Raw genomic sequence first — 12,500 nt, 5'->3', positions numbered from 1 at the left:
CAACATTTGCAGGATGTTTTGTAGCGAGTGTTTAGGATTGCATTTTCTCTTAACCGTTTTTACGATTCACTGGTTTTCTGTATTAGCACGTCTATTAATAAAAACGCTGAATGTTCTTGTGCACCGATGAATGTATATGTGTACATTAGTAAAATGCACATGATGCTGACCACTTCATAATAATGAACAATGTGCAAGATCCTAGAATCCTCTGCAAGATGTCGAACCTTTAAGAATAACAAATTGCTAGAATTGATGTATTACGAGATCATCATTCTACATGATAATAATCTCGTTCACTGTCGAAGTTTCTGCAGAAGGTCTTGTACAAGCTAAGCCATAAAGTAGACCAAGATAAATGTCAAAGAAATATAAATAAATAAATGAATAAATAAATAAATATATATATACATACATATATATATATATATATATATATATATATATATATATATATATATATATATATATGTGTGTGTGTGTGTGTGTGTGTGTGTGTGTGTGTGCATATATACACATGTGTGTGCATATGTAAATGTATACATGTGTTTTTGCGTATACATACATAAAATAGAATAAAGTTAAGTGAGCCCCGTACCCTGTCTTATCCTTCCTTCATAAAAATTACTGTATCAAAGAACCCCCTTCGTGTATCACAATTCACTGTTGCTTTAACATAAGAAAAAGCAAAATCTGATTGAGGTTTTTACTGACTTATATCTGTAAGTTCCACAAGGCAGATAAAACTCTCATCTAAAAAACGGGCAAGAGAGGGAAGAGGCAAGATAAAAGAGACCCGTTTTCTGTAATCACTGGTAAGACAGTGTTCCTCAAGACAGCAAGACGGAGGGCGACAGGCACAGCACAGGAAAAAAATAAAACGACAAATTGAATATGTAGAATAATACGCCTTGTTTGAACTTAAAACACTCCCATGTGGTCTAGTGGCTAGGATACCTGGCTTTCACCCAGGAGGCCCGGGTTCGATTCCCGGCATGGGAAATTGCTTTGGAGTCTGACCCTCTTGGCTCTACTCCTGAACGCAGCTGCCAGAGGCGGTGGTGTAACCCATGGCCTCGATAGATTATATTTTCTTGAATAATCCATATCCATGATGGTGCGGCTGAATAGTTTGGAAAAAGAAAGAACCTTAAAGAACAAGTCAGAATAAGGAGAAAGAATAGAGCGATAAAAAGGGGCGAAAGAAAGTTGAACAGGACAAGAAAGAAGAGAAGAGAGTGAGAAAGAGAGAAGTGGATGGAAATGAAAGACGTAGGACACAAGCGGAAAACTAGGAAAGATGAGAAAAAGAAATGATGAGCATAAAAAAAGACAACAATAATGTATTGTACCATATCGATCAAGAATAAAAAATATCATCAACAGTCGTTCAAGCATATATTGGCACATGGTCCAATAACATCCTCAGGCGATTCTTCTAGTATAGACTCTATAAAACAATTATTGCTTTACTGGTTACCTTTCTGGTAGTTTGCTTGAAGAGAGCAAACATTGGTAATCGCAATTAGCTTATATAACGGTGAGAAAGTTTTACAGTAAATTAAATTACTAGTATTAAAAAGGGTTTCAGAGAATGAGGAGGGGGAAGAAGAGTTATATATATATATATATATATATATATATATATATATATATATATATATAATATATATATATATATATATATATATATATATATATATATATATATATATATATATATATATATATATATATATATATAAGCATACAGTAAGAAGCAAAAATTAGAAAACTGATCACCTCATCCACTCCTAAAATTACAGCGTCAAAGAACTCTTACGTGTATCAGAATTCACTGTTGTTTTGACATAAGGAAAAACAGTACTTGACTGAGGTTTCAAAAGATAATCTAATATAAACAACTGACAAGATTGGGCAGAGAAAAACCACAGAATACTGCTAAGGCAGCGTTATTTAAGACCGGAAAATAGAGCGAAAGCCTCAGAAAAGGAGAAAATGACAAAATTAGATATATTGAATAATATGTACTAGCGTTATACGATACACTCCCATGTGGTCTAGTGGCTAGGATACCTGGCTTTCACCCAGGAGGCCCGGGTTCGATTCCCGGCATGGGAAATTGCTTTAGTCTGTTCCTTCTTCACGCTACTCCTTAAAGTATCTGTTATATGTGATGATGAATCTCGTGACGTCGATAGTGATAGATTTCAGACTCAATAAAACGGTGAAACATAACACTGTAGGTTCCATAATATCTTCCATACGAATGAGCTTTCAATCAAGACCTTTCGATATACATTTGCACAGAAGTATTGAATGTCGTGACTGTTCTGATTATCGCATAAGAATCGGGGTGTGACCTGTTTCTTGTCTCTATGTAACCTTTTATTGAACATTCATAAAATGATTGAAAATTCCCTCTTCGTTGAAGAGAAATTAAATTACTTACCTCACGTTCAGTAGCCTACAGCATATGCTCTTTACTGTGTTTATATACATAAGATCAAGAAAGAGCCTCGTCACACTTGCTCAGCCATATTGCTCTTGTTTACCATCTGTGTCATTCTTATACAAGGCATTCCGACTTTGTGATCGTAAAATATGATACGTCTGATAGAGAACCAAGAAGAATGGGACTGAATTACTTTTTAGTAATACAGTGATGTCATAATTCCATAAATAATTTATTACGTTTTTTTTACGCAATGTAACTATCAATTTGACCATGATATTGGATGTAATGTGTGTACAGATACATTTTGTGAAGGTGTTTCCTCTGTTTTGCTTCACTGGTTAGGCATTTGATAGTTTGCTTGAAGAAAGCAAACCTAATTACAATCAGTCTTTGTAACTGTTAAAAAAGTTGTACAGTAATTGAAATCTCTAGTGTAAAAAAATGGGGGGGGGAAGAGGAGGGGGAAAAGGATTTATACATATGTATGCTTTGTGGCGGAATGTGACCTGATCAACTTAGGTCATTTCTTCCCACTTTTTACTTATCTCTGTCGTAGTTGGAATATATACACATACATTGAGCATAAGTTGAAAGAGGTGTGTAAATTGGACTGGGCTGGGGAAATTATATATCGCATGACCACCTAGTAGAGATTAAGGCATGAAAAGTCCAGCCGGAATTGAGGCTACATAAGACACCCCCGAAGTGGGTGTAGAATAGAATCGAGGATAAAGAGCTGTTGTTTGTATGTTTATATATATATATATATATATATATATATATATATATATATATATATATATATATATATATATATATATATATATATATACATACAGTATTTAAGTGTGTGTGTTCTATAGAGAGAATATGGAGAAAGAAAGCGGTTAAGAATTGCATATCCAAAATGCACGTGCCTGTGACGTCACACAAAACTGGCCCCTCCTGACAAAGGACCGAGTTGGTCAACTTTTGCAAGTCCTTTGTGAGGAGCGGTCAGTGCCGGATGCACTTTTTGCTCAGCCTCTGAGATCTGTGACAGAACGAGCGACCGTTGCAATGTGGAGAGTATCTGTGACGTCAGACAACAGTGACCACTCTCGAGTTGGTCAACATTTGCAAGGCCTTTTATAGGAAGTGACCAGCATTATATTCTCTTTTACCCATTTTACGATTCAATCTTTTTCTTTTTTTATTACAATCATGTCTATTAATAGGAACGGTGAATAGACGTACACAACGTTGACCACTCACGACAAAGAATAACGAACAATCTGTAGGATCTTAAAATCCTCTGCTTAACGTCAGACCTCTAAGAAAAACAAATGACCAGGATTGATGTATTGAGAGATCATGCTTCTGCAAGGTAATAATCTCGTTCACTCTCGAAGTTTCTCCAAATAGGTCTCGCACAGGTCAAGCCTCAAGGAGGAAAAAGACAAATTTCAAGGAAATTGGATATGACGAACACAAGCAAAGCAATCAGGTGTGTGTGTGTGTGTGTGTGTGTGTGTGTGTGTGTGTGTGTGTGTGTGTGTGTGTGTGTGTGTGTGTGTGTGTGTGTGTGTCAAATGACAGTAATAAAGAACCCTGCGTGTATCATAGTTCACTGTTGCTTTAACATGAGGAAAACAAAGTCTGACTGAGTTTTTTAAATTAATTATATCCGTAAGTTCCATAATATGTACAAAACTCTCATCTAAAGAACGGAAAAACTGGGAAGCAAAAACAAAATAGGCACGTTTTCAGTATTCACAGCTAAGGCAGTATTATTCAAAACAAGAAAGACAGAGGGTGAAAATCCAAAAAACTAGGATAGGTAGAATAAAATATTTAGGAAATGGAATATGTAAAATAATATGTATACATTCACTGTATAACACTCCCATGTGGTCTAGTGGCTAGGATACCTGGCTTTCAACCAGGAGGCCCGGGTTCGATTCCCGGCATGGGAAATTGCTTTAGAGTCTGTTCCTTCTTGGCGCTACTCCTTAAAGTATGTCATATGTGGTGATGAATCTCGTAACGTCGATACTGTTAGATTTCAGACTCAATAAAACGGTGAAGCATAACACTGTAGGTTCCATAATAATCTTCCATACGAATGAGCTTTCAATCAAGACCTTTCGATATACATTTGCACAGAAGTATTGAATGTCGTGACTGTTCTGATTATCGCATAAGAATCGGGGTGTGACCTGTTTCTTGTCTCTATGTAACCTTTTATTGAACATTCATAAAATGATTGAAAATTCCCTCTTCGTTGAAGAGAAATAAAATTACTTACCTCACGTTCAGTAGCCTACAGCATATGCTCTTTACTGTGTTTATATACATAAGATCAAGAAAGAGCCTCGTCACACTTGCTCAGCCATATTGCCCTTGTTTACCATGTGTGTCATTCTTATACAAGACATTCCGACTTTGTGACCGTTAAATATACGTCTGATAGAGAACCAAGAAGATTGGGACTGAATGACTTTTTTGTATTACAGTGATGTCATAATTCAGTAAATAATTTATTACGCTTTTTACGCAATGTAACTATCAATTTAACCAAGATATTGGTATGTAATGTGTGTACAGATACATTTTGTGAAGGTTTTTCCTCTGTTTTGCTTCACTGGTTAGGCATTTGATAGTTTGCTTGAAGAAAGCAAACCTAATTACAATCAGTCTTTGTAACTGTTAAAAAAGTTGTACAGTAATTGAAATCTCTAGTGTAAAAAAGGGGAGGGGGGAAGAGGAGGGGGGAAAAGGATTTATACATTTGTATGCTTTGTGGCGGAATGTGACCTGATCAACTTAGATCATGTCTTCCCACTTTTTACTTATCTCTGTCGTAGTTGGAATATATACACATACATTGAGCATAAGTTGAAAGAGGTGTGTAAATTGGACTGGGCTGGGGAAATTATATATCGCATGACCACCTAGTAGAGATTAAGGCATGAAGAGTCCAGCCGGAATCGAGGCTACATAAGACACCCCCGAAGTGGGTGTAGAATAGAATCGAGGATAAAGAGCTGTTGTTTGTATCTGCTTTTATATATTTCTTTCTATATATATACAGCATATGTGCGTGTGTTCAATAGAGAGAAGATGGAGGAGAAAGAAAGCGGTTAAGAATTGCATATCCAAAATGCACGTGCCTGTGACGTCGCACAAAACTGGCCCCTCCTGACAAAGGACCGAGTTGGTCAACTTTTGCAAGTCCTTTGTGAGGAACGGTCAGTGTTGGATGCACTTTTTGCTCAGCCTCTGAGATCTGTGACAGAACGAGCGACCGTTGCAATGTGGAGAGTATCTGTGACGTCAGACAACAGTGACCACTCTCGAGTTGGTCAACATTTGCAAGGCCTTTTATAGGAAGTGACCAGCATTATATTCTTTCTTACCCATTTTACGATTCAATCTTTTTCTTTTTTTTTACAATCATGTCTATTAATAGCTCTTTACGTGAATAGACGTACACAACATTGACCACTCACGACAAAGAATAACGAACAATCTGTAAGATCTTAAATTCCTTTGCTTAACGTCAAACCTCTAAGAAAAACAAATGACCAGGATTGATATATTGAGAGATCATGATTCTGCAAGGTAACAATCTCGTTCACTATCGAAGTTTCTCCAAATAGGTCTTGCACAGGCCAAGCCTTCACGAGGACGAAGACAAATTTCAAGGATTCTGGATATTGTTTGAACACAAGCAAAACAATCAGGTATATATATGTGTGTGTGTGTGTGTGTGTGTGTGTGTGTGTGTGTGTGTGTGTGTGTGTGTGTGTGTGTGTGTGTGTGTGTGTGTGTGTGTGTGTGTGAAATGACAGTATCAAAAAACCCTACGTGTATCACAGTTCTCTGTTGTTTTAACAGGAGGAAAACAAAATCTGAGTGAGGTTTTTAATGGCTTAAATCCGTAAATTCCATAATATGTACAAACTCTCATCTAAAGCACGGAGAAAATTGGGAAGAAAAAAAATAGGCACATTTTCAGTATTCACAGCTAATGCAACATTATTCAAAATAGAAAGACAGAGGGGGAAAGGCCACAAAGTAGGATATGTTGAATAAAATATTTAGGAAATAAAATAATATGTAAAAATTCATTATATAACACTCCCATGTGGTCTAGTGGCTAGGATACCTGGCTTTCACCCAGGAGGCCCGGGTTCGATTCCCGGCATGGGAAATTGCTTTAGAGTCCGTCCCCTTTTCTCTTTACTCCTGAAAGCAGCTGCCACAAGGAGTGATGGAACTCATTACCTCGACAAAGTTAGATTTCCTATAATGACTTATATCAATATTGCTACAGCTGAATACTTTTTGAGAGACAATTTATTCATGCATTGTAGCATATCGATCAAGGACAGAAATAACCATTAATAGTCGTTTACCCGCATTTGGCTCATTGATATCCTGAAGTGATTCTTCTAGTGTAGACTATAAAACAATGAGGAGTAACACACTATTTGCAAGGTACGAGTCTTCCGTGTAGAAAAATCTGCGATCAAGTCCTTTCGATAAATATTTGTACTGAAGTAATAAATGTCAAGATTGTTCCGGTAATATGCAACTTCAAGCGTAAGAAGTGACATACTTCTTTGTTTGATTTATGTAAAGCTTTCATCGAAAAGCCCACAAAGGAAAAAAATATATATACTATTTAAAGAGACAATGGAGGGGGAAAGTTGCATATACTGTGTATATGTATATGTATATATATATGTATATATATATATATATATATATATATATATATATATATATATATGCAATATATATATATATATATATGTATGTGTGTATATATATAGGTCCGTAAGTTCCATAAAAAGTACAAAACTCTCATCTAAAGAACGGAGAAAATAGGGAAGAGAAAAGAAAAGACACGTTTTCAGTATTCACAGCTAAGGCAGTATTATTAACAAAAGAAAGACATAGGGTGAAAGGTCACAAAGTAGGATATGTTGAATAAAATGTTTAGGAAATTGAATATGTAAAATAGTATGTATAAATTCATTATATAACACTCCCATGTGGTCTAGTGGCTAGGATACCTGGCTTTCACCCAGGAGGCCCGTGTTCGATTCCCGGCATGGGAAATTGCTTTAGAGTCCGTCCCCTTTTCTCTTTACTCCTGAAAGCAGCTGCCACAAGTGGTGATGGAGCTCATGACCTCGGTAAAGTCAAATAATGCTTTTATCAAAAATCCCACAAAACATTTTCCAATCTGCTCGTCAAGCAGAAAATGGAGAGGGAAAAGTTACATATACTGTATGTCTATATGCATTATATACATGGGTGTATTTCGTGTTATGTTTGTGGCTCATATGAAATGTAGATGGATTATTTTTATGTTATAGTTATGTATGTGAAAAGATTATTGTGATTACTGTACTATGACATTATGTGATTATATTGATTTTGTACGATATTTTGAAATTGCGGGCGTAACTGGTTTGTAGTATCTGAGAGCAGCGTCCCTTTTATGGTGGGTCGTGGCTGTGCTTTGAAGGAGGTTGCATGCTGGTTTGCTGTGATTTTGGAAATAGCTTATTTGGTGGTCGTAGTGGTTTATACTTTAATTTTTACTCCAGTGCTGCTCCGGTTTTTGTTAAGGTGTCTTTGGGTATACAAAATAGTGAATTACTTTTTAAATGTAACTGTAAAGTCGGAGGTTATTGGTATGTCAGTCACCTAAGTGGATTTTTTATATTTCTTTTATCGCCTTGTGTTTCTCGATAGATACCTTAGGTAACCATCAGCATAGGGTATTTTATGTTTTTTTCTCCATGTCTCATTATTATGTACTCACAGAGTAAGGACGAGTGATGACCTTTGCCTTTGCTTTCCTGTCCCATTAGTCCTACCACAATACCCTTTGTCATTGACCCGTGTCAGCTCCGTCCTGGAGAAATAGGAGGAGAGGGCGCAGGTTGTTTGAGTGATTATTTATGTGTATATATATATGTATATATACATATATATATGTATATGTATATATATACATACATATATATACATATATGCATACATGCATACATTTATATACATATAAACATACAGATATCTGTACGTATATGTGTAAATACACACACACACACACACACACACACACACACACACACACACACACACACACACACACACACACATATATATATATATATATATATATATATATATATATATATATATATATATATATATATATATATATATATATATATATATATATATATGTGTGTGTGTGTGTGTGTGTGTGTGTGTGTGTGTGTGTGTGTGTGTGTATGTATGTATATATATATAGTCAACAAATAGAGGATGAAGGAGATATAAAGACGGTTAAGGACTGCACTTCCATAGTGTATGTGTCTGTGACGTCACACAAAACTGACCCCTCTCGACAAAGGACCGAGTTGGTCAACTTTTGCAAAGCCTTTGTGAGGAGCGGTCAGCGCTGGATGCACTTTTTTGCTCAGCCTCTGAGATCTGTGACAGAACGAGAGACCGTAGCAATGTGGAGAGTATCTGTGACGTCAGACAGCAATGACCATTCATGACAAAGGACCGAGTTGGTCAACATTTGCAAGGCCTTTTGTAGGAAGTGACCAGCATTATATTCTTTCTTACCCTTATTACGATTCACTGATTTTATTTACAAGCATGTCTATTAATAGGAAAGGCTAAAGTACATGCGCACCCATGAATACGTATGTGAATTAGAATGTGCATGCCATACTGACCACTCACTTCAAAGAATAATGAAGTCTAGTCTGCAAGATCCTAGAATGCTCTGCATGACACCGAACCTCCAAAAAGAATAAAGTACTAAGACTGATGTGTTATTTCAAAACAATAGTGGATTCTGATACATGTCGGAGGTTCTTTGTCACTGTCACTTTATGACAGGCGTTTCCTGTACACTTGTATATTTGTATATATATATATATATATATATTATATATATATATATATATATACTATATATATAATATATTATATATATATATATATATATATATATATATATATATAATATATATATATATATATATTATATATATATATATATATATATATATATATATATACTATAATGTGTGTATATATACATATATACTATATATATATATATATATATATATATATATATATATATATATATATATATATATATATATATATACATACATGCATTTATACTTATACATGCATATGCATAAATATACAAATGGTATTCGTCCACCGTAAGGCTCGGCCTGCGCAAGACCCTGCCAGAGGAACTTCGACAGTGAGCAAGATTATTACCATGCAGAATCACGATTTCTCAACACTTAGTCTAAGTAATTTGTTATTCTTGGAGTTTCGACGTCATGCGGACGACACTGTGATCTTGCACATTGTTCATTCTCTTTTGTCGCGAGTGGTCGGTATGATGTGCATATTACTGATGCACACATGTGCATTATTTGATTCACATGCACATTCACCGTTCCTAATAGACTATAAGGAAAAACTGTGAATCGTAAAAAAAAGGTAAGAATGAATATAATTCCGACCACTCGCTACGAAAGGCCCTGCAAATGTTGACCAACTCGATCCTTTGTCATGAATGGTCATTGTTGTCTGACGTCACAGATACTCTCCACATTGCAACGGTCTCTCTTTCTGCTACAGATCTCAGAGGCTGAGCAAAAAGTGCATCCAGCACTGACCGCTCCTTACAAAGGCTTTGCAAAAGATGACCAACTCGGTCCTTTGTTGAGAGGGGTCAGTTTTGTGTGACGTCACAGGCACGTGGATGTGTAATTCTTAACCGTCTATCTTTCTCCTCAATGCAATACTATTATATAATGCATATATATATATATATATATATATATATATATATATATTATATTTATATATTATATATATATATATATATATATATATATATATATATTATATATATATGTATAATATATATATATAATATATATATATTATAAATATATATATATATATATATATATATATATATATATATAAATATATATATATATTATATATATATACACACACGCAAACAGCTGTCCTCCATTCTCGTTCCTATTCTTTCCATTCTTCAGCCTCCCACTTGGGGTGTCTTAAGTACCCTCGTTTTGTCCTTAACAGCGATTCCGTCTGAGCCTTTCGTACCTTTAATCAGATCTGTTCTAAGTAGCCATGCGAATTTTTTTTTCTCCAGACGCTTAATCTTTGTGTCTATATTCCAACTATGAGAAAGTCTACGAAAGCAAACCCGATTGTTTTCGCTTATTTGATTATATAACATAAACACATGTTCATCTTTTGTATTATATGTGTATATGATATATATCAATATATGTATACATTCTCACATTACTTGTTACATTCCCATGTGGTCTAGTGGCTAGGATACCTGGCTTTCACCCAGGAGGCCCGGGTTCGATTCCCGGCATGGGAAATTGCTTTAGTCTGCTCCTTCTTGGCTCTGCTCTTTAAATCAGCTGCAGCGAGTGGTGATGAAACATGTCGTTTTGATAATATTGGACTTGCTTTATCAAATTTTATTCATATTGATACATCTGAACAGTTTGAGAAAAGATAATTAATTCATGTAACGTAACATTTCTATTAAGGATAGAAATAATGATTTACAGTCGTTCAAGCACATTTTGACAATTGCTCCAATAGCATCCTTAAGCGATTCTTCTAGTATAGACTCTATAGGACTTTCGATAAACATTTACACAGAAGTTATACATATCAGGGCTGTTCTGGTAATCTGCACCTCAGACCAACCACGTATGTAAAGCTTTATCCAATATGCTACGAAATATTTTCAAAATCTCCGCTTGTTAAGGGGGGATTTTTTCATATTTAGCAGCCTTATATACATGGCATCGAGAAAGATTTTCGTCACACACATCTTCATACACATTGTCCTAGTTTACGATGAGCACCTATCTTGGATAAGTATTCTGACCGTGTGAACGAAAAAAGTATGTGCCTGATAGAGAACCATGATAATGAGGACAGAATGACTTTATGGAAAATAGTGATGTTATTCCATTAGAAATTGATTTTCCTTTATTTCAGTTTGTTTGCGATATAGATGTGCAGTTTGTGTTATTTATTATTATTTTTAAATCTCTTATCTGCTTGTAGAAACTACATGTTGTTTAATATCGCCCCAGTCATTAGTGAATATAACTATATGCAGAGAATGGCAGGGTGTTTCTGTGATAAAGGAATGGCAAGATAACTGTGTAGTGGAGGAATGGCAGACTGGTGGCATAGTAAAAGAATGGCAGAATGATGGAATGGTATAGGAGTGTGCATAGAGGTCAGTTACCCAGGAGCCTGCACATGATCTATCTTAGAGTAATTATTGTGTATATATATATATATATATATATATATATATATATATATATATATATATATATATTTGTGTGTGTGTGGGTGTGTGTGTGTGTGTGTGTGCAAGAGAGAGGGCTGAGAAGAGAGGAAGACCGTTAAAAACTGCACTCAGTAAATGCACGTCTCAGTGACGTCACACAAAACTGACCCCTCTCGACAAAGAGCCGAGTTGGTCAACTTTTGCAAGGCTTTTGTGAGGGCCGGTCAACTGGATGCACTTTTTGCTGAGCCTTTGAGATCTGTAGCAGAACGAGAGACCGTTGCAATATGGAGAGTATCCATGACGTCAGACAAAAGTGACCACTCTATACAAAGGACGAAGTGGTCAACATTTTGGCCTTTTGAGCGAGGCAGTGAGTACTTGGTGATCGTTTTGCTCAAACCTTTGTGCTCCTCTACTCTTTCTTCTATGTAGAATATTAATGCTTAATCTGGTTATGTGTGTGTGTGTGTGTGTGTGTGTGTGTAGAAGAGATATTTGAAGAATTAAGAACTGCTCTTCTGTAATACAAATACCAATGTCATCACACAGTACTAACCCCTCTCGTTAAGGTCAACATAGGCAAAGCGGTGATCAGTGCATGGTCTCACAGAAGTTAGATCT

General features: G+C 35.6%; 6 non-coding genes across 6 annotated transcripts; all 6 read left to right on the top strand.

Moving 5' to 3' along the window:
* Nucleotides 1-930: 930 nt before the first annotated feature.
* Nucleotides 931-1,002, top strand: Trnae-uuc. The gene has a single exon. It is a non-coding gene; the product is annotated as a tRNA-Glu (tRNA).
* Nucleotides 1,003-2,049: 1,047 nt separating this feature from the next.
* Trnae-uuc lies at nucleotides 2,050-2,121 on the top strand. Its single transcript has one exon. It is a non-coding gene; the product is annotated as a tRNA-Glu (tRNA).
* A 2,220-nt stretch (nucleotides 2,122-4,341) lies between these two features.
* On the top strand, nucleotides 4,342-4,413 carry Trnae-uuc. The gene has a single exon. It is a non-coding gene; the product is annotated as a tRNA-Glu (tRNA).
* Nucleotides 4,414-6,581: 2,168 nt separating this feature from the next.
* On the top strand, nucleotides 6,582-6,653 carry Trnae-uuc. Its single transcript has one exon. It is a non-coding gene; the product is annotated as a tRNA-Glu (tRNA).
* Nucleotides 6,654-7,494: 841 nt separating this feature from the next.
* Nucleotides 7,495-7,566, top strand: Trnae-uuc. The gene has a single exon. It is a non-coding gene; the product is annotated as a tRNA-Glu (tRNA).
* Nucleotides 7,567-10,865: 3,299 nt separating this feature from the next.
* Trnae-uuc lies at nucleotides 10,866-10,937 on the top strand. The gene has a single exon. It is a non-coding gene; the product is annotated as a tRNA-Glu (tRNA).
* The last annotated feature ends 1,563 nt before the right edge of the window (nucleotides 10,938-12,500 follow it).

This window comes from Penaeus monodon, chromosome 6, assembly GCF_015228065.2.
Source record: "Penaeus monodon isolate SGIC_2016 chromosome 6, NSTDA_Pmon_1, whole genome shotgun sequence".
NCBI classification, from domain to species: domain Eukaryota; kingdom Metazoa; phylum Arthropoda; class Malacostraca; order Decapoda; family Penaeidae; genus Penaeus; species Penaeus monodon.
Note: the sequence above shows the minus strand (reverse complement) of the source record. Positions and strands in the feature narration are given on the sequence as shown.